The sequence below is a fragment of the Sardina pilchardus genome, chromosome 8 (assembly GCF_963854185.1).
Source record: "Sardina pilchardus chromosome 8, fSarPil1.1, whole genome shotgun sequence".
Taxonomy (NCBI): Eukaryota; Metazoa; Chordata; class Actinopteri; order Clupeiformes; family Clupeidae; genus Sardina; species Sardina pilchardus.
Window position 1 is genome coordinate 6,946,027 of NC_085001.1, and position 13,755 is coordinate 6,959,781.

Here is a 13,755-nt window from a genome sequence, read left to right on the forward strand (position 1 = left end):
TTTTCCCTATTAAAATACAGTTACACGAGAAGTCACACGACCAAGTAAGGTGAGACAAAAAAGGTGGTGCATTTCTAAACAGACAACAATGGTAAAACAGACAGGCAAACGCACACAGCAGGCCCGTTTGTGAGCATGTTTTAGGGGGCACCAGGATTTGAACCTGGGACCTCTTGATCTGCAGTCAAATGCTCTACCACTGAGCTATACCCCCTGCACAGCACGGTGGAGCGCGGTTGGTGCTCTGTTTGTATCACGCTGTGGCTGAAACGGCGGGCGCGAGGCTGAGAGCTGGCATCCTTTTTTGTGGAGACATCGAAAAGTCTGCGCTGGCAGACGGTTTAGGTAGGCATGTCGCTCGAAATAAAAGCCTATGTCAGAAGTGGGATTCGAACCCACGCCTCCATTCGGAGACCAGAAATCCCTTGACTGAGGAAGGCACATCGCCTTGAGTCTGGCGCCTTAGACCGCTCGGCCATCCTGACTGGCACAGCTGAGGTGACGCGGGCTGCTCGAAGGTTGCGGCCTTCGCGGACGAGCAGCCTTTGATTTCGTTTTCAGCTGAGGCTTTTGCTTTCAGGTCTCTGAGTGGCCGGTTTGCCAGGCTGACACAACAACGGTAAAACAGACAGGCAGACGCACACAGCTGGCGAAGAGGCCCGCTTGTGAGCATGTTTTAGGGGGCACCAGGATTTGAACCTGGGACCTCTTGATCTGCAGTCAAATGCTCTACCACTGAGCTATACCCCCTGCACAGCCAGTGGAGCGCGGTTGGTGCTCTGTTTGTATCACGCTGTGGCTGAAACGGCGGGCGCGAGGCTGAGAGCTGGCATCCTTTTTTGTGGAGACATCGAAAAGTCTGCGCTGGCAGACGGTTTAGGTAGGCATGTCGCTCGAAATAAAAGCCTATGTCAGAAGTGGGATTCGAACCCACGCCTCCATTCGGAGACCAGAAATCCCTTGACTGAGGAAGGCACATCGCCTTGAGTCTGGCGCCTTAGACCGCTCGGCCATCCTGACTGGCACAGCTGAGGTGACGCGGGCTGCTCGAAGGTTGCGGCCTTCGCGGACGAGCAGCCTTTGATTTCGTTTTCAGCTGAGGCTTTTGCTTTCAGGTCTCTGAGTGGCCGTTTTGCCAGGCTGACACAACAACGGTAAAACAGACAGGCAAACGAACACAGCTGGCGAAGAGGCCCGCTTGTGAGCATGTTTTAGGGGGCACCAGGATTTGAACCTGGGACCTCTTGATCTGCAGTCAAATGCTCTACCACTGAGCTATACCCCCTGCACAGCACGGTGGGGCGCGGTTGGTGCTCTGTTTGTATCACGCTGTGGCTGAAACGGCGGGCGCGAGGCTGAGAGCTGGCATCCTTTTTTGTGGAGACATCGAAAAGTCTGCGCTGGCAGACGGTTTAGGTAGGCATGTCGCTCGAAATAAAAGCCTATGTCAGAAGTGGGATTCGAACCCACGCCCCCATTCGGAGACCAGAAATCCCTTGACTGAGGAAGGCACATCGCCTTGAGTCTGGCGCCTTAGACCGCTCGGCCATCCTGACTGGCACAGCTGAGGTGACGCGGGCTGCTCGAAGGTTGCGGCCTTCGCGGACGAGCAGCCTTTGATTTCGTTTTCAGCTGAGGCTTTTGCTTTCAGGTCTCTGAGTGGCCGGTTTGCCAGGCTGACACAACAACGGTAAAACAGACAGGCAGACGCACACAGCTGGCGAAGAGGCCCGCTTGTGAGCATGTTTTAGGGGGCACCAGGATTTGAACCTGGGACCTCTTGATCTGCAGTCAAATGCTCTACCACTGAGCTATACCCCCTGCACAGCACGGTGGAGCGCGGTTGGTGCTCTGTTTGTATCACGCTGTGGCTGAAACGGCGGGCGCGAGGCTGAGAGCTGGCATCCTTTTTTGTGGAGACATCGAAAAGTCTGCGCTGGCAGACGGTTTAGGTAGGCATGTCGCTCGAAATAAAAGCCTATGTCAGAAGTGGGATTCGAACCCACGCCCCCATTCGGAGACCAGAAATCCCTTGACTGAGGAAGGCACATCGCCTTGAGTCTGGCGCCTTAGACCGCTCGGCCATCCTGACTGGCACAGCTGAGGTGACGCGGGCTGCTCGAAGGTTGCGGCCTTCGCGGACGAGCAGCCTTTGATTTCGTTTTCAGCTGAGGCTTTTGCTTTCAGGTCTCTGAGTGGCCGGTTTGCCAGGCTGACACAACAACGGTAAAACAGACAGGCAGACGCACACAGCTGGCGAAGAGGCCCGCTTGTGAGCATGTTTTAGGGGGCACCAGGATTTGAACCTGGGACCTCTTGATCTGCAGTCAAATGCTCTACCACTGAGCTATACCCCCTGCACAGCACGGTGGGGCGCGGTTGGTGCTCTGTTTGTATCACGCTGTGGCTGAAACGGCGGGCGCGAGGCTGAGAGCTGGCATCCTTTTTTGTGGAGACATCGAAAAGTCTGCGCTGGCAGACGGTTTAGGTAGGCATGTCGCTCGAAATAAAAGCCTATGTCAGAAGTGGGATTCGAACCCACGCCTCCATTCGGAGACCAGAAATCCCTTGACTGAGGAAGGCACATCGCCTTGAGTCTGGCGCCTTAGACCGCTCGGCCATCCTGACTGGCACAGCTGAGGTGACGCGGGCTGCTCGAAGGTTGCGGCCTTCGCGGACGAGCAGCCTTTGATTTCGTTTTCAGCTGAGGCTTTTGCTTTCAGGTCTCTGAGTGGCCGGTTTGCCAGGCTGACACAACAACGGTAAAACAGACAGGCAGACGCACACAGCTGGCGAAGAGGCCCGCTTGTGAGCATGTTTTAGGGGGCACCAGGATTTGAACCTGGGACCTCTTGATCTGCAGTCAAATGCTCTACCACTGAGCTATACCCCCTGCACAGCACGGTGGAGCGCGGTTGGTGCTCTGTTTGTATCACGCTGTGGCTGAAACGGCGGGCGCGAGGCTGAGAGCTGGCATCCTTTTTTGTGGAGACATCGAAAAGTCTGCGCTGGCAGACGGTTTAGGTAGGCATGTCGCTCGAAATAAAAGCCTATGTCAGAAGTGGGATTCGAACCCACGCCTCCATTCGGAGACCAGAAATCCCTTGACTGAGGAAGGCACATCGCCTTGAGTCTGGCGCCTTAGACCGCTCGGCCATCCTGACTGGCACAGCTGAGGTGACGCGGGCTGCTCGAAGGTTGCGGCCTTCGCGGACGAGCAGCCTTTGATTTCGTTTTCAGCTGAGGCTTTTGCTTTCAGGTCTCTGAGTGGCCGGTTTGCCAGGCTGACACAACAACGGTAAAACAGACAGGCAGACGCACACAGCTGGCGAAGAGGCCCGCTTGTGAGCATGTTTTAGGGGGCACCAGGATTTGAACCTGGGACCTCTTGATCTGCAGTCAAATGCTCTACCACTGAGCTATACCCCCTGCACAGCACGGTGGAGCGCGGTTGGTGCTCTGTTTGTATCACGCTGTGGCTGAAACGGCGGGCGCGAGGCTGAGAGCTGGCATCCTTTTTTGTGGAGACATCGAAAAGTCTGCGCTGGCAGACGGTTTAGGTAGGCATGTCGCTCGAAATAAAAGCCTATGTCAGAAGTGGGATTCGAACCCACGCCTCCATTCGGAGACCAGAAATCCCTTGACTGAGGAAGGCACATCGCCTTGAGTCTGGCGCCTTAGACCGCTCGGCCATCCTGACTGGCACAGCTGAGGTGACGCGGGCTGCTCGAAGGTTGCGGCCTTCGCGGACGAGCAGCCTTTGATTTCGTTTTCAGCTGAGGCTTTTGCTTTCAGGTCTCTGAGTGGCCGGTTTGCCAGGCTGACACAACAACGGTAAAACAGACAGGCAGACGCACACAGCTGGCGAAGAGGCCCGCTTGTGAGCATGTTTTAGGGGGCACCAGGATTTGAACCTGGGACCTCTTGATCTGCAGTCAAATGCTCTACCACTGAGCTATACCCCCTGCACAGCACGGTGGAGCGCGGTTGGTGCTCTGTTTGTATCACGCTGTGGCTGAAACGGCGGGCGCGAGGCTGAGAGCTGGCATCCTTTTTTGTGGAGACATCGAAAAGTCTGCGCTGGCAGACGGTTTAGGTAGGCATGTCGCTCGAAATAAAAGCCTATGTCAGAAGTGGGATTCGAACCCACGCCTCCATTCGGAGAACAGAAATCCCTTGACTGAGGAAGGCACATCGCCTTGAGTCTGGCGCCTTAGACCGCTCGGCCATCCTGACTGGCACAGCTGAGGTGACGCGGGCTGCTCGAAGGTTGCGGCCTTCGCGGACGAGCAGCCTTTGATTTCGTTTTCAGCTGAGGCTTTTGCTTTCAGGTCTCTGAGTGGCCGGTTTGCCAGGCTGACACAACAACGGTAAAACAGACAGGCAGACGCACACAGCTGGCGAAGAGGCCCGCTTGTGAGCATGTTTTAGGGGGCACCAGGATTTGAACCTGGGACCTCTTGATCTGCAGTCAAATGCTCTACCACTGAGCTATACCCCCTGCACAGCACGGTGGAGCGCGGTTGGTGCTCTGTTTGTATCACGCTGTGGCTGAAACGGCGGGCGCGAGGCTGAGAGCTGGCATCCTTTTTTGTGGAGACATCGAAAAGTCTGCGCTGGCAGACGGTTTAGGTAGGCATGTCGCTCGAAATAAAAGCCTATGTCAGAAGTGGGATTCGAACCCACGCCTCCATTCGGAGACCAGAAATCCCTTGACTGAGGAAGGCACATCGCCTTGAGTCTGGCGCCTTAGACCGCTCGGCCATCCTGACTGGCACAGCTGAGGTGACGCGGGCTGCTCGAAGGTTGCGGCCTTCGCGGACGAGCAGCCTTTGATTTCGTTTTCAGCTGAGGCTTTTGCTTTCAGGTCTCTGAGTGGCCGGTTTGCCAGGCTGACACAACAACGGTAAAACAGACAGGCAGACGCACACAGCTGGCGAAGAGGCCCGCTTGTGAGCATGTTTTAGGGGGCACCAGGATTTGAACCTGGGACCTCTTGATCTGCAGTCAAATGCTCTACCACTGAGCTATACCCCCTGCACAGCACGGTGGAGCGCGGTTGGTGCTCTGTTTGTATCACGCTGTGGCTGAAACGGCGGGCGCGAGGCTGAGAGCTGGCATCCTTTTTTGTGGAGACATCGAAAAGTCTGCGCTGGCAGACGGTTTAGGTAGGCATGTCGCTCGAAATAAAAGCCTATGTCAGAAGTGGGATTCGAACCCACGCCTCCATTCGGAGACCAGAAATCCCTTGACTGAGGAAGGCACATCGCCTTGAGTCTGGCGCCTTAGACCGCTCGGCCATCCTGACTGGCACAGCTGAGGTGACGCGGGCTGCTCGAAGGTTGCGGCCTTCGCGGACGAGCAGCCTTTGATTTCGTTTTCAGCTGAGGCTTTTGCTTTCAGGTCTCTGAGTGGCCGGTTTGCCAGGCTGACACAACAACGGTAAAACAGACAGGCAGACGCACACAGCTGGCGAAGAGGCCCGCTTGTGAGCATGTTTGCGGGGGCACCAGGATTTGAACCTGGGACCTCTTGATCTGCAGTCAAATGCTCTACCACTGAGCTATACCCCCTGCACAGCACGGTGGAGCGCGGTTGGTGCTCTGTTTGTATCACGCTGTGGCTGAAACGGCGGGCGCGAGGCTGAGAGCTGGCATCCTTTTTTGTGGAGACATCGAAAAGTCTGCGCTGGCAGACGGTTTAGGTAGGCATGTCGCTCGAAATAAAAGCCTATGTCAGAAGTGGGATTCGAACCCACGCCTCCATTCGGAGACCAGAAATCCCTTGACTGAGGAAGGCACATCGCCTTGAGTCTGGCGCCTTAGACCGCTCGGCCATCCTGACTGGCACAGCTGAGGTGACGCGGGCTGCTCGAAGGTTGCGGCCTTCGCGGACGAGCAGCCTTTGATTTCGTTTTCAGCTGAGGCTTTTGCTTTCAGGTCTCTGAGTGGCCGGTTTGCCAGGCTGACACAACAACGGTAAAACAGACAGGCAGAGGCACACAGCTGGCGAAGAGGCCCGCTTGTGAGCATGTTTTAGGGGGCACCAGGATTTGAACCTGGGACCTCTTGATCTGCAGTCAAATGCTCTACCACTGAGCTATACCCCCTGCACAGCACGGTGGGGCGCGGTTGGTGCTCTGTTTGTATCACGCTGTGGCTGAAACGGCGGGCGCGAGGCTGAGAGCTGGCATCCTTTTTTGTGGAGACATCGAAAAGTCTGCGCTGGCAGACGGTTTAGGTAGGCATGTCGCTCGAAATAAAAGCCTATGTCAGAAGTGGGATTCGAACCCACGCCTCCATTCGGAGACCAGAAATCCCTTGACTGAGGAAGGCACATCGCCTTGAGTCTGGCGCCTTAGACCGCTCGGCCATCCTGACTGGCACAGCTGAGGTGACGCGGGCTGCTCGAAGGTTGCGGCCTTCGCGGACGAGCAGCCTTTGATTTCGTTTTCAGCTGAGGCTTTTGCTTTCAGGTCTCTGAGTGGCCGGTTTGCCAGGCTGACACAACAACGGTAAAACAGACAGGCAGACGCACACAGCTGGCGAAGAGGCCCGCTTGTGAGCATGTTTGCGGGGGCACCAGGATTTGAACCTGGGACCTCTTGATCTGCAGTCAAATGCTCTACCACTGAGCTATACCCCCTGCACAGCACGGTGGAGCGCGGTTGGTGCTCTGTTTGTATCACGCTGTGGCTGAAAAGGCGGGCGCGAGGCTGAGAGCTGGCATCCTTTTTTGTGGAGACATCGAAAAGTCTGCGCTGGCAGACGGTTTAGGTAGGCATGTCGCTCGAAATAAAAGCCTATGTCAGAAGTGGGATTCGAACCCACGCCTCCATTCGGAGACCAGAAATCCCTTGACTGAGGAAGGCACATCGCCTTGAGTCTGGCGCCTTAGACCGCTCGGCCATCCTGACTGGCACAGCTGAGGTGACGCGGGCTGCTCGAAGGTTGCGGCCTTCGCGGACGAGCAGCCTTTGATTTCGTTTTCAGCTGAGGCTTTTGCTTTCAGGTCTCTGAGTGGCCGGTTTGCCAGGCTGACACAACAACGGTAAAACAGACAGGCAGACGCACACAGCTGGCGAAGAGGCCCGCTTGTGAGCATGTTTTAGGGGGCACCAGGATTTGAACCTGGGACCTCTTGATCTGCAGTCAAATGCTCTACCACTGAGCTATACCCCCTGCACAGCACGGTGGAGCGCGGTTGGTGCTCTGTTTGTATCACGCTGTGGCTGAAACGGCGGGCGCGAGGCTGAGAGCTGGCATCCTTTTTTGTGGAGACATCGAAAAGTCTGCGCTGGCAGACGGTTTAGGTAGGCATGTCGCTCGAAATAAAAGCCTATGTCAGAAGTGGGATTCGAACCCACGCCTCCATTCGGAGACCAGAAATCCCTTGACTGAGGAAGGCACATCGCCTTGAGTCTGGCGCCTTAGACCGCTCGGCCATCCTGACTGGCACAGCTGAGGTGACGCGGGCTGCTCGAAGGTTGCGGCCTTCGCGGACGAGCAGCCTTTGATTTCGTTTTCAGCTGAGGCTTTTGCTTTCAGGTCTCTGAGTGGCCGGTTTGCCAGGCTGACACAACAACGGTAAAACAGACAGGCAGACGCACACAGCTGGCGAAGAGGCCCGCTTGTGAGCATGTTTTAGGGGGCACCAGGATTTGAACCTGGGACCTCTTGATCTGCAGTCAAATGCTCTACCACTGAGCTATACCCCCTGCACAGCACGGTGGAGCGCGGTTGGTGCTCTGTTTGTATCACGCTGTGGCTGAAACGGCGGGCGCGAGGCTGAGAGCTGGCATCCTTTTTTGTGGAGACATCGAAAAGTCTGCGCTGGCAGACGGTTTAGGTAGGCATGTCGCTCGAAATAAAAGCCTATGTCAGAAGTGGGATTCGAACCCACGCCTCCATTCGGAGAACAGAAATCCCTTGACTGAGGAAGGCACATCGCCTTGAGTCTGGCGCCTTAGACCGCTCGGCCATCCTGACTGGCACAGCTGAGGTGACGCGGGCTGCTCGAAGGTTGCGGCCTTCGCGGACGAGCAGCCTTTGATTTCGTTTTCAGCTGAGGCTTTTGCTTTCAGGTCTCTGAGTGGCCGGTTTGCCAGGCTGACACAACAACGGTAAAACAGACAGGCAGACGCACACAGCTGGCGAAGAGGCCCGCTTGTGAGCATGTTTTAGGGGGCACCAGGATTTGAACCTGGGACCTCTTGATCTGCAGTCAAATGCTCTACCACTGAGCTATACCCCCTGCACAGCACGGTGGAGCGCGGTTGGTGCTCTGTTTGTATCACGCTGTGGCTGAAACGGCGGGCGCGAGGCTGAGAGCTGGCATCCTTTTTTGTGGAGACATCGAAAAGTCTGCGCTGGCAGACGGTTTAGGTAGGCATGTCGCTCGAAATAAAAGCCTATGTCAGAAGTGGGATTCGAACCCACGCCTCCATTCGGAGACCAGAAATCCCTTGACTGAGGAAGGCACATCGCCTTGAGTCTGGCGCCTTAGACCGCTCGGCCATCCTGACTGGCACAGCTGAGGTGACGCGGGCTGCTCGAAGGTTGCGGCCTTCGCGGACGAGCAGCCTTTGATTTCGTTTTCAGCTGAGGCTTTTGCTTTCAGGTCTCTGAGTGGCCGGTTTGCCAGGCTGACACAACAACGGTAAAACAGACAGGCAGACGCACACAGCTGGCGAAGAGGCCCGCTTGTGAGCATGTTTGCGGGGGCACCAGGATTTGAACCTGGGACCTCTTGATCTGCAGTCAAATGCTCTACCACTGAGCTATACCCCCTGCACAGCACGGTGGAGCGCGGTTGGTGCTCTGTTTGTATCACGCTGTGGCTGAAACGGCGGGCGCGAGGCTGAGAGCTGGCATCCTTTTTTGTGGAGACATCGAAAAGTCTGCGCTGGCAGACGGTTTAGGTAGGCATGTCGCTCGAAATAAAAGCCTATGTCAGAAGTGGGATTCGATCCCACGCCTCCATTCGGAGACCAGAAATCCCTTGACTGAGGAAGGCACATCGCCTTGAGTCTGGCGCCTTAGACCGCTCGGCCATCCTGACTGGCACAGCTGAGGTGACGCGGGCTGCTCGAAGGTTGCGGCCTTCGCGGACGAGCAGCCTTTGATTTCGTTTTCAGCTGAGGCTTTTGCTTTCAGGTCTCTGAGTGGCCGGTTTGCCAGGCTGACACAACAACGGTAAAACAGACAGGCAGACGCACACAGCTGGCGAAGAGGCCCGCTTGTGAGCATGTTTGCGGGGGCACCAGGATTTGAACCTGGGACCTCTTGATCTGCAGTCAAATGCTCTACCACTGAGCTATACCCCCTGCACAGCACGGTGGAGCGCGGTTGGTGCTCTGTTTGTATCACGCTGTGGCTGAAAAGGCGGGCGCGAGGCTGAGAGCTGGCATCCTTTTTTGTGGAGACATCGAAAAGTCTGCGCTGGCAGACGGTTTAGGTAGGCATGTCGCTCGAAATAAAAGCCTATGTCAGAAGTGGGATTCGAACCCACGCCTCCATTCGGAGACCAGAAATCCCTTGACTGAGGAAGGCACATCGCCTTGAGTCTGGCGCCTTAGACCGCTCGGCCATCCTGACTGGCACAGCTGAGGTGACGCGGGCTGCTCGAAGGTTGCGGCCTTCGCGGACGAGCAGCCTTTGATTTCGTTTTCAGCTGAGGCTTTTGCTTTCAGGTCTCTGAGTGGCCGGTTTGCCAGGCTGACACAACAACGGTAAAACAGACAGGCAGACGCACACAGCTGGCGAAGAGGCCCGCTTGTGAGCATGTTTTAGGGGGCACCAGGATTTGAACCTGGGACCTCTTGATCTGCAGTCAAATGCTCTACCACTGAGCTATACCCCCTGCACAGCACGGTGGAGCGCGGTTGGTGCTCTGTTTGTATCACGCTGTGGCTGAAACGGCGCGCGCGAGGCTGAGAGCTGGCATCCTTTTTTGTGGAGACATCGAAAAGTCTGCGCTGGCAGACGGTTTAGGTAGGCATGTCGCTCGAAATAAAAGCCTATGTCAGAAGTGGGATTCGAACCCACGCCTCCATTCGGAGACCAGAAATCCCTTGACTGAGGAAGGCACATCGCCTTGAGTCTGGCGCCTTAGACCGCTCGGCCATCCTGACTGGCACAGCTGAGGTGACGCGGGCTGCTCGAAGGTTGCGGCCTTCGCGGACGAGCAGCCTTTGATTTCGTTTTCAGCTGAGGCTTTTGCTTTCAGGTCTCTGAGTGGCCGGTTTGCCAGGCTGACACAACAACGGTAAAACAGACAGGCAGACGCACACAGCTGGCGAAGAGGCCCGCTTGTGAGCATGTTTTAGGGGGCACCAGGATTTGAACCTGGGACCTCTTGATCTGCAGTCAAATGCTCTACCACTGAGCTATACCCCCTGCACAGCACGGTGGAGCGCGGTTGGTGCTCTGTTTGTATCACGCTGTGGCTGAAACGGCGGGCGCGAGGCTGAGAGCTGGCATCCTTTTTTGTGGAGACATCGAAAAGTCTGCGCTGGCAGACGGTTTAGGTAGGCATGTCGCTCGAAATAAAAGCCTATGTCAGAAGTGGGATTCGAACCCACGCCTCCATTCGGAGACCAGAAATCCCTTGACTGAGGAAGGCACATCGCCTTGAGTCTGGCGCCTTAGACCGCTCGGCCATCCTGACTGGCACAGCTGAGGTGACGCGGGCTGCTCGAAGGTTGCGGCCTTCGCGGACGAGCAGCCTTTGATTTCGTTTTCAGCTGAGGCTTTTGCTTTCAGGTCTCTGAGTGGCCGGTTTGCCAGGCTGACACAACAACGGTAAAACAGACAGGCAGACGCACACAGCTGGCGAAGAGGCCCGCTTGTGAGCATGTTTTAGGGGGCACCAGGATTTGAACCTGGGACCTCTTGATCTGCAGTCAAATGCTCTACCACTGAGCTATACCCCCTGCACAGCACGGTGGAGCGCGGTTGGTGCTCTGTTTGTATCACGCTGTGGCTGAAACGGCGGGCGCGAGGCTGAGAGCTGGCATCCTTTTTTGTGGAGACATCGAAAAGTCTGCGCTGGCAGACGGTTTAGGTAGGCATGTCGCTCGAAATAAAAGCCTATGTCAGAAGTGGGATTCGAACCCACGCCTCCATTCGGAGACCAGAAATCCCTTGACTGAGGAAGGCACATCGCCTTGAGTCTGGCGCCTTAGACCGCTCGGCCATCCTGACTGGCACAGCTGAGGTGACGCGGGCTGCTCGAAGGTTGCGGCCTTCGCGGACGAGCAGCCTTTGATTTCGTTTTCAGCTGAGGCTTTTGCTTTCAGGTCTCTGAGTGGCCGGTTTGCCAGGCTGACACAACAACGGTAAAACAGACAGGCAGACGCACACAGCTGGCGAAGAGGCCCGCTTGTGAGCATGTTTTAGGGGGCACCAGGATTTGAACCTGGGACCTCTTGATCTGCAGTCAAATGCTCTACCACTGAGCTATACCCCCTGCACAGCACGGTGGAGCGCGGTTGGTGCTCTGTTTGTATCACGCTGTGGCTGAAACGGCGCGCGCGAGGCTGAGAGCTGGCATCCTTTTTTGTGGAGACATCGAAAAGTCTGCGCTGGCAGACGGTTTAGGTAGGCATGTCGCTCGAAATAAAAGCCTATGTCAGAAGTGGGATTCGAACCCACGCCTCCATTCGGAGACCAGAAATCCCTTGACTGAGGAAGGCACATCGCCTTGAGTCTGGCGCCTTAGACCGCTCGGCCATCCTGACTGGCACAGCTGAGGTGACGCGGGCTGCTCGAAGGTTGCGGCCTTCGCGGACGAGCAGCCTTTGATTTCGTTTTCAGCTGAGGCTTTTGCTTTCAGGTCTCTGAGTGGCCGGTTTGCCAGGCTGACACAACAACGGTAAAACAGACAGGCAGACGCACACAGCTGGCGAAGAGGCCCGCTTGTGAGCATGTTTTAGGGGGCACCAGGATTTGAACCTGGGACCTCTTGATCTGCAGTCAAATGCTCTACCACTGAGCTATACCCCCTGCACAGCACGGTGGAGCGCGGTTGGTGCTCTGTTTGTATCACGCTGTGGCTGAAACGGCGGGCGCGAGGCTGAGAGCTGGCATCCTTTTTTGTGGAGACATCGAAAAGTCTGCGCTGGCAGACGGTTTAGGTAGGCATGTCGCTCGAAATAAAAGCCTATGTCAGAAGTGGGATTCGAACCCACGCCTCCATTCGGAGACCAGAAATCCCTTGACTGAGGAAGGCACATCGCCTTGAGTCTGGCGCCTTAGACCGCTCGGCCATCCTGACTGGCACAGCTGAGGTGACGCGGGCTGCTCGAAGGTTGCGGCCTTCGCGGACGAGCAGCCTTTGATTTCGTTTTCAGCTGAGGCTTTTGCTTTCAGGTCTCTGAGTGGCCGGTTTGCCAGGCTGACACAACAACGGTAAAACAGACAGGCAGACGCACACAGCTGGCGAAGAGGCCCGCTTGTGAGCATGTTTTAGGGGGCACCAGGATTTGAACCTGGGACCTCTTGATCTGCAGTCAAATGCTCTACCACTGAGCTATACCCCCTGCACAGCACGGTGGAGCGCGGTTGGTGCTCTGTTTGTATCACGCTGTGGCTGAAACGGCGGGCGCGAGGCTGAGAGCTGGCATCCTTTTTTGTGGAGACATCGAAAAGTCTGCGCTGGCAGACGGTTTAGGTAGGCATGTCGCTCGAAATAAAAGCCTATGTCAGAAGTGGGATTCGAACCCACGCCTCCATTCGGAGACCAGAAATCCCTTGACTGAGGAAGGCACATCGCCTTGAGTCTGGCGCCTTAGACCGCTCGGCCATCCTGACTGGCACAGCTGAGGTGACGCGGGCTGCTCGAAGGTTGCGGCCTTCGCGGACGAGCAGCCTTTGATTTCGTTTTCAGCTGAGGCTTTTGCTTTCAGGTCTCTGAGTGGCCGGTTTGCCAGGCTGACACAACAACGGTAAAACAAACAGGCAGACGCACACAGCTGGCGAAGAGGCCCGCTTGTGAGCATGTTTTAGGGGGCACCAGGATTTGAACCTGGGACCTCTTGATCTGCAGTCAAATGCTCTACCACTGAGCTATACCCCCTGCACAGCACGGTGGAGCGCTCTTGGTGCTCTGTTTGTATCACGCTGTGGCTGAAACGGCGGGCGCGAGGCTGAGAGCTGGCATCCTTTTTTGTGGAGACATCGAAAAGTCTGCGCTGGCAGACGGTTTAGGTAGGCATGTCGCTCGAAATAAAAGCCTATGTCAGAAGTGGGATTCGAACCCACGCCTCCATTCGGAGAACAGAAATCCCTTGACTGAGGAAGGCACATCGCCTTGAGTCTGGCGCCTTAGACCGCTCGGCCATCCTGACTGGCACAGCTGAGGTGACGCGGGCTGCTCGAAGGTTGCGGCCTTCGCGGACGAGCAGCCTTTGATTTCGTTTTCAGCTGAGGCTTTTGCTTTCAGGTCTCTGAGTGGCCGGTTTGCCAGGCTGACACAACAACGGTAAAACAGACAGGCAGACGCACACAGCTGGCGAAGAGGCCCGCTTGTGAGCATGTTTTAGGGGGCACCAGGATTTGAACCTGGGACCTCTTGATCTGCAGTCAAATGCTCTACCACTGAGCTATACCCCCTGCACAGCACGGTGGAGCGCGGTTGGTGCTCTGTTTGTATCACGCTGTGGCTGAAACGGCGGGCGCGAGGCTGAGAGCTGGCATCCTTTTTTGTGGAGACATCGAAAAGTCTGCGCTGGCAGACGGTTTAGGTAGGCATGTC

At 56.2% G+C, this 13,755-nt stretch overlaps 51 non-coding genes across 51 annotated transcripts; all 51 read right to left on the reverse strand.

Moving 5' to 3' along the window:
* Positions 1 to 142: 142 nt before the first annotated feature.
* On the reverse strand, positions 143 to 214 carry trnac-gca (transfer RNA cysteine (anticodon GCA)). Its single transcript has one exon. It is a non-coding gene; the product is annotated as a tRNA-Cys (tRNA).
* A 160-nt stretch (positions 215 to 374) lies between these two features.
* On the reverse strand, positions 375 to 485 carry trnal-caa (transfer RNA leucine (anticodon CAA)). The gene is made up of 2 exons: positions 448 to 485; positions 375 to 420 (listed from the first exon to the last, which is right to left on the reverse strand). It is a non-coding gene; the product is annotated as a tRNA-Leu (tRNA).
* Positions 486 to 678: 193 nt separating this feature from the next.
* On the reverse strand, positions 679 to 750 carry trnac-gca (transfer RNA cysteine (anticodon GCA)). Its single transcript has one exon. It is a non-coding gene; the product is annotated as a tRNA-Cys (tRNA).
* A 159-nt stretch (positions 751 to 909) lies between these two features.
* On the reverse strand, positions 910 to 1,020 carry trnal-caa (transfer RNA leucine (anticodon CAA)). The gene is made up of 2 exons: positions 983 to 1,020; positions 910 to 955 (listed from the first exon to the last, which is right to left on the reverse strand). It is a non-coding gene; the product is annotated as a tRNA-Leu (tRNA).
* Positions 1,021 to 1,213: 193 nt separating this feature from the next.
* trnac-gca (transfer RNA cysteine (anticodon GCA)) lies at positions 1,214 to 1,285 on the reverse strand. The gene has a single exon. It is a non-coding gene; the product is annotated as a tRNA-Cys (tRNA).
* A 160-nt stretch (positions 1,286 to 1,445) lies between these two features.
* trnal-caa (transfer RNA leucine (anticodon CAA)) lies at positions 1,446 to 1,556 on the reverse strand. The gene is made up of 2 exons: positions 1,519 to 1,556; positions 1,446 to 1,491 (listed from the first exon to the last, which is right to left on the reverse strand). It is a non-coding gene; the product is annotated as a tRNA-Leu (tRNA).
* A 193-nt stretch (positions 1,557 to 1,749) lies between these two features.
* trnac-gca (transfer RNA cysteine (anticodon GCA)) lies at positions 1,750 to 1,821 on the reverse strand. Its single transcript has one exon. It is a non-coding gene; the product is annotated as a tRNA-Cys (tRNA).
* A 160-nt stretch (positions 1,822 to 1,981) lies between these two features.
* Positions 1,982 to 2,092, reverse strand: trnal-caa (transfer RNA leucine (anticodon CAA)). Its single transcript has 2 exons — positions 2,055 to 2,092; positions 1,982 to 2,027 (listed from the first exon to the last, which is right to left on the reverse strand). It is a non-coding gene; the product is annotated as a tRNA-Leu (tRNA).
* A 193-nt stretch (positions 2,093 to 2,285) lies between these two features.
* Positions 2,286 to 2,357, reverse strand: trnac-gca (transfer RNA cysteine (anticodon GCA)). The gene has a single exon. It is a non-coding gene; the product is annotated as a tRNA-Cys (tRNA).
* Positions 2,358 to 2,517: 160 nt separating this feature from the next.
* Positions 2,518 to 2,628, reverse strand: trnal-caa (transfer RNA leucine (anticodon CAA)). Its single transcript has 2 exons — positions 2,591 to 2,628; positions 2,518 to 2,563 (listed from the first exon to the last, which is right to left on the reverse strand). It is a non-coding gene; the product is annotated as a tRNA-Leu (tRNA).
* A 193-nt stretch (positions 2,629 to 2,821) lies between these two features.
* trnac-gca (transfer RNA cysteine (anticodon GCA)) lies at positions 2,822 to 2,893 on the reverse strand. Its single transcript has one exon. It is a non-coding gene; the product is annotated as a tRNA-Cys (tRNA).
* Positions 2,894 to 3,053: 160 nt separating this feature from the next.
* On the reverse strand, positions 3,054 to 3,164 carry trnal-caa (transfer RNA leucine (anticodon CAA)). Its single transcript has 2 exons — positions 3,127 to 3,164; positions 3,054 to 3,099 (listed from the first exon to the last, which is right to left on the reverse strand). It is a non-coding gene; the product is annotated as a tRNA-Leu (tRNA).
* Positions 3,165 to 3,357: 193 nt separating this feature from the next.
* Positions 3,358 to 3,429, reverse strand: trnac-gca (transfer RNA cysteine (anticodon GCA)). The gene has a single exon. It is a non-coding gene; the product is annotated as a tRNA-Cys (tRNA).
* A 160-nt stretch (positions 3,430 to 3,589) lies between these two features.
* Positions 3,590 to 3,700, reverse strand: trnal-caa (transfer RNA leucine (anticodon CAA)). Its single transcript has 2 exons — positions 3,663 to 3,700; positions 3,590 to 3,635 (listed from the first exon to the last, which is right to left on the reverse strand). It is a non-coding gene; the product is annotated as a tRNA-Leu (tRNA).
* Positions 3,701 to 3,893: 193 nt separating this feature from the next.
* Positions 3,894 to 3,965, reverse strand: trnac-gca (transfer RNA cysteine (anticodon GCA)). The gene has a single exon. It is a non-coding gene; the product is annotated as a tRNA-Cys (tRNA).
* Positions 3,966 to 4,125: 160 nt separating this feature from the next.
* trnal-caa (transfer RNA leucine (anticodon CAA)) lies at positions 4,126 to 4,236 on the reverse strand. The gene is made up of 2 exons: positions 4,199 to 4,236; positions 4,126 to 4,171 (listed from the first exon to the last, which is right to left on the reverse strand). It is a non-coding gene; the product is annotated as a tRNA-Leu (tRNA).
* Positions 4,237 to 4,429: 193 nt separating this feature from the next.
* Positions 4,430 to 4,501, reverse strand: trnac-gca (transfer RNA cysteine (anticodon GCA)). Its single transcript has one exon. It is a non-coding gene; the product is annotated as a tRNA-Cys (tRNA).
* A 160-nt stretch (positions 4,502 to 4,661) lies between these two features.
* On the reverse strand, positions 4,662 to 4,772 carry trnal-caa (transfer RNA leucine (anticodon CAA)). Its single transcript has 2 exons — positions 4,735 to 4,772; positions 4,662 to 4,707 (listed from the first exon to the last, which is right to left on the reverse strand). It is a non-coding gene; the product is annotated as a tRNA-Leu (tRNA).
* A 193-nt stretch (positions 4,773 to 4,965) lies between these two features.
* Positions 4,966 to 5,037, reverse strand: trnac-gca (transfer RNA cysteine (anticodon GCA)). Its single transcript has one exon. It is a non-coding gene; the product is annotated as a tRNA-Cys (tRNA).
* Positions 5,038 to 5,197: 160 nt separating this feature from the next.
* Positions 5,198 to 5,308, reverse strand: trnal-caa (transfer RNA leucine (anticodon CAA)). The gene is made up of 2 exons: positions 5,271 to 5,308; positions 5,198 to 5,243 (listed from the first exon to the last, which is right to left on the reverse strand). It is a non-coding gene; the product is annotated as a tRNA-Leu (tRNA).
* A 193-nt stretch (positions 5,309 to 5,501) lies between these two features.
* trnac-gca (transfer RNA cysteine (anticodon GCA)) lies at positions 5,502 to 5,573 on the reverse strand. The gene has a single exon. It is a non-coding gene; the product is annotated as a tRNA-Cys (tRNA).
* Positions 5,574 to 5,733: 160 nt separating this feature from the next.
* Positions 5,734 to 5,844, reverse strand: trnal-caa (transfer RNA leucine (anticodon CAA)). Its single transcript has 2 exons — positions 5,807 to 5,844; positions 5,734 to 5,779 (listed from the first exon to the last, which is right to left on the reverse strand). It is a non-coding gene; the product is annotated as a tRNA-Leu (tRNA).
* A 193-nt stretch (positions 5,845 to 6,037) lies between these two features.
* trnac-gca (transfer RNA cysteine (anticodon GCA)) lies at positions 6,038 to 6,109 on the reverse strand. The gene has a single exon. It is a non-coding gene; the product is annotated as a tRNA-Cys (tRNA).
* A 160-nt stretch (positions 6,110 to 6,269) lies between these two features.
* On the reverse strand, positions 6,270 to 6,380 carry trnal-caa (transfer RNA leucine (anticodon CAA)). Its single transcript has 2 exons — positions 6,343 to 6,380; positions 6,270 to 6,315 (listed from the first exon to the last, which is right to left on the reverse strand). It is a non-coding gene; the product is annotated as a tRNA-Leu (tRNA).
* Positions 6,381 to 6,573: 193 nt separating this feature from the next.
* trnac-gca (transfer RNA cysteine (anticodon GCA)) lies at positions 6,574 to 6,645 on the reverse strand. The gene has a single exon. It is a non-coding gene; the product is annotated as a tRNA-Cys (tRNA).
* Positions 6,646 to 6,805: 160 nt separating this feature from the next.
* On the reverse strand, positions 6,806 to 6,916 carry trnal-caa (transfer RNA leucine (anticodon CAA)). Its single transcript has 2 exons — positions 6,879 to 6,916; positions 6,806 to 6,851 (listed from the first exon to the last, which is right to left on the reverse strand). It is a non-coding gene; the product is annotated as a tRNA-Leu (tRNA).
* Positions 6,917 to 7,109: 193 nt separating this feature from the next.
* Positions 7,110 to 7,181, reverse strand: trnac-gca (transfer RNA cysteine (anticodon GCA)). The gene has a single exon. It is a non-coding gene; the product is annotated as a tRNA-Cys (tRNA).
* Positions 7,182 to 7,341: 160 nt separating this feature from the next.
* trnal-caa (transfer RNA leucine (anticodon CAA)) lies at positions 7,342 to 7,452 on the reverse strand. The gene is made up of 2 exons: positions 7,415 to 7,452; positions 7,342 to 7,387 (listed from the first exon to the last, which is right to left on the reverse strand). It is a non-coding gene; the product is annotated as a tRNA-Leu (tRNA).
* Positions 7,453 to 7,645: 193 nt separating this feature from the next.
* Positions 7,646 to 7,717, reverse strand: trnac-gca (transfer RNA cysteine (anticodon GCA)). The gene has a single exon. It is a non-coding gene; the product is annotated as a tRNA-Cys (tRNA).
* Positions 7,718 to 7,877: 160 nt separating this feature from the next.
* trnal-caa (transfer RNA leucine (anticodon CAA)) lies at positions 7,878 to 7,988 on the reverse strand. The gene is made up of 2 exons: positions 7,951 to 7,988; positions 7,878 to 7,923 (listed from the first exon to the last, which is right to left on the reverse strand). It is a non-coding gene; the product is annotated as a tRNA-Leu (tRNA).
* A 193-nt stretch (positions 7,989 to 8,181) lies between these two features.
* On the reverse strand, positions 8,182 to 8,253 carry trnac-gca (transfer RNA cysteine (anticodon GCA)). Its single transcript has one exon. It is a non-coding gene; the product is annotated as a tRNA-Cys (tRNA).
* Positions 8,254 to 8,413: 160 nt separating this feature from the next.
* trnal-caa (transfer RNA leucine (anticodon CAA)) lies at positions 8,414 to 8,524 on the reverse strand. Its single transcript has 2 exons — positions 8,487 to 8,524; positions 8,414 to 8,459 (listed from the first exon to the last, which is right to left on the reverse strand). It is a non-coding gene; the product is annotated as a tRNA-Leu (tRNA).
* A 193-nt stretch (positions 8,525 to 8,717) lies between these two features.
* On the reverse strand, positions 8,718 to 8,789 carry trnac-gca (transfer RNA cysteine (anticodon GCA)). Its single transcript has one exon. It is a non-coding gene; the product is annotated as a tRNA-Cys (tRNA).
* Positions 8,790 to 8,949: 160 nt separating this feature from the next.
* Positions 8,950 to 9,060, reverse strand: trnal-caa (transfer RNA leucine (anticodon CAA)). Its single transcript has 2 exons — positions 9,023 to 9,060; positions 8,950 to 8,995 (listed from the first exon to the last, which is right to left on the reverse strand). It is a non-coding gene; the product is annotated as a tRNA-Leu (tRNA).
* Positions 9,061 to 9,253: 193 nt separating this feature from the next.
* On the reverse strand, positions 9,254 to 9,325 carry trnac-gca (transfer RNA cysteine (anticodon GCA)). The gene has a single exon. It is a non-coding gene; the product is annotated as a tRNA-Cys (tRNA).
* Positions 9,326 to 9,485: 160 nt separating this feature from the next.
* trnal-caa (transfer RNA leucine (anticodon CAA)) lies at positions 9,486 to 9,596 on the reverse strand. The gene is made up of 2 exons: positions 9,559 to 9,596; positions 9,486 to 9,531 (listed from the first exon to the last, which is right to left on the reverse strand). It is a non-coding gene; the product is annotated as a tRNA-Leu (tRNA).
* A 193-nt stretch (positions 9,597 to 9,789) lies between these two features.
* trnac-gca (transfer RNA cysteine (anticodon GCA)) lies at positions 9,790 to 9,861 on the reverse strand. The gene has a single exon. It is a non-coding gene; the product is annotated as a tRNA-Cys (tRNA).
* Positions 9,862 to 10,021: 160 nt separating this feature from the next.
* trnal-caa (transfer RNA leucine (anticodon CAA)) lies at positions 10,022 to 10,132 on the reverse strand. The gene is made up of 2 exons: positions 10,095 to 10,132; positions 10,022 to 10,067 (listed from the first exon to the last, which is right to left on the reverse strand). It is a non-coding gene; the product is annotated as a tRNA-Leu (tRNA).
* Positions 10,133 to 10,325: 193 nt separating this feature from the next.
* trnac-gca (transfer RNA cysteine (anticodon GCA)) lies at positions 10,326 to 10,397 on the reverse strand. Its single transcript has one exon. It is a non-coding gene; the product is annotated as a tRNA-Cys (tRNA).
* A 160-nt stretch (positions 10,398 to 10,557) lies between these two features.
* trnal-caa (transfer RNA leucine (anticodon CAA)) lies at positions 10,558 to 10,668 on the reverse strand. The gene is made up of 2 exons: positions 10,631 to 10,668; positions 10,558 to 10,603 (listed from the first exon to the last, which is right to left on the reverse strand). It is a non-coding gene; the product is annotated as a tRNA-Leu (tRNA).
* Positions 10,669 to 10,861: 193 nt separating this feature from the next.
* On the reverse strand, positions 10,862 to 10,933 carry trnac-gca (transfer RNA cysteine (anticodon GCA)). The gene has a single exon. It is a non-coding gene; the product is annotated as a tRNA-Cys (tRNA).
* Positions 10,934 to 11,093: 160 nt separating this feature from the next.
* On the reverse strand, positions 11,094 to 11,204 carry trnal-caa (transfer RNA leucine (anticodon CAA)). Its single transcript has 2 exons — positions 11,167 to 11,204; positions 11,094 to 11,139 (listed from the first exon to the last, which is right to left on the reverse strand). It is a non-coding gene; the product is annotated as a tRNA-Leu (tRNA).
* A 193-nt stretch (positions 11,205 to 11,397) lies between these two features.
* On the reverse strand, positions 11,398 to 11,469 carry trnac-gca (transfer RNA cysteine (anticodon GCA)). The gene has a single exon. It is a non-coding gene; the product is annotated as a tRNA-Cys (tRNA).
* Positions 11,470 to 11,629: 160 nt separating this feature from the next.
* Positions 11,630 to 11,740, reverse strand: trnal-caa (transfer RNA leucine (anticodon CAA)). Its single transcript has 2 exons — positions 11,703 to 11,740; positions 11,630 to 11,675 (listed from the first exon to the last, which is right to left on the reverse strand). It is a non-coding gene; the product is annotated as a tRNA-Leu (tRNA).
* A 193-nt stretch (positions 11,741 to 11,933) lies between these two features.
* trnac-gca (transfer RNA cysteine (anticodon GCA)) lies at positions 11,934 to 12,005 on the reverse strand. Its single transcript has one exon. It is a non-coding gene; the product is annotated as a tRNA-Cys (tRNA).
* A 160-nt stretch (positions 12,006 to 12,165) lies between these two features.
* On the reverse strand, positions 12,166 to 12,276 carry trnal-caa (transfer RNA leucine (anticodon CAA)). Its single transcript has 2 exons — positions 12,239 to 12,276; positions 12,166 to 12,211 (listed from the first exon to the last, which is right to left on the reverse strand). It is a non-coding gene; the product is annotated as a tRNA-Leu (tRNA).
* Positions 12,277 to 12,469: 193 nt separating this feature from the next.
* trnac-gca (transfer RNA cysteine (anticodon GCA)) lies at positions 12,470 to 12,541 on the reverse strand. Its single transcript has one exon. It is a non-coding gene; the product is annotated as a tRNA-Cys (tRNA).
* A 160-nt stretch (positions 12,542 to 12,701) lies between these two features.
* trnal-caa (transfer RNA leucine (anticodon CAA)) lies at positions 12,702 to 12,812 on the reverse strand. Its single transcript has 2 exons — positions 12,775 to 12,812; positions 12,702 to 12,747 (listed from the first exon to the last, which is right to left on the reverse strand). It is a non-coding gene; the product is annotated as a tRNA-Leu (tRNA).
* Positions 12,813 to 13,005: 193 nt separating this feature from the next.
* Positions 13,006 to 13,077, reverse strand: trnac-gca (transfer RNA cysteine (anticodon GCA)). Its single transcript has one exon. It is a non-coding gene; the product is annotated as a tRNA-Cys (tRNA).
* A 160-nt stretch (positions 13,078 to 13,237) lies between these two features.
* On the reverse strand, positions 13,238 to 13,348 carry trnal-caa (transfer RNA leucine (anticodon CAA)). The gene is made up of 2 exons: positions 13,311 to 13,348; positions 13,238 to 13,283 (listed from the first exon to the last, which is right to left on the reverse strand). It is a non-coding gene; the product is annotated as a tRNA-Leu (tRNA).
* A 193-nt stretch (positions 13,349 to 13,541) lies between these two features.
* On the reverse strand, positions 13,542 to 13,613 carry trnac-gca (transfer RNA cysteine (anticodon GCA)). Its single transcript has one exon. It is a non-coding gene; the product is annotated as a tRNA-Cys (tRNA).
* Positions 13,614 to 13,755: the final 142 nt, after the last annotated feature.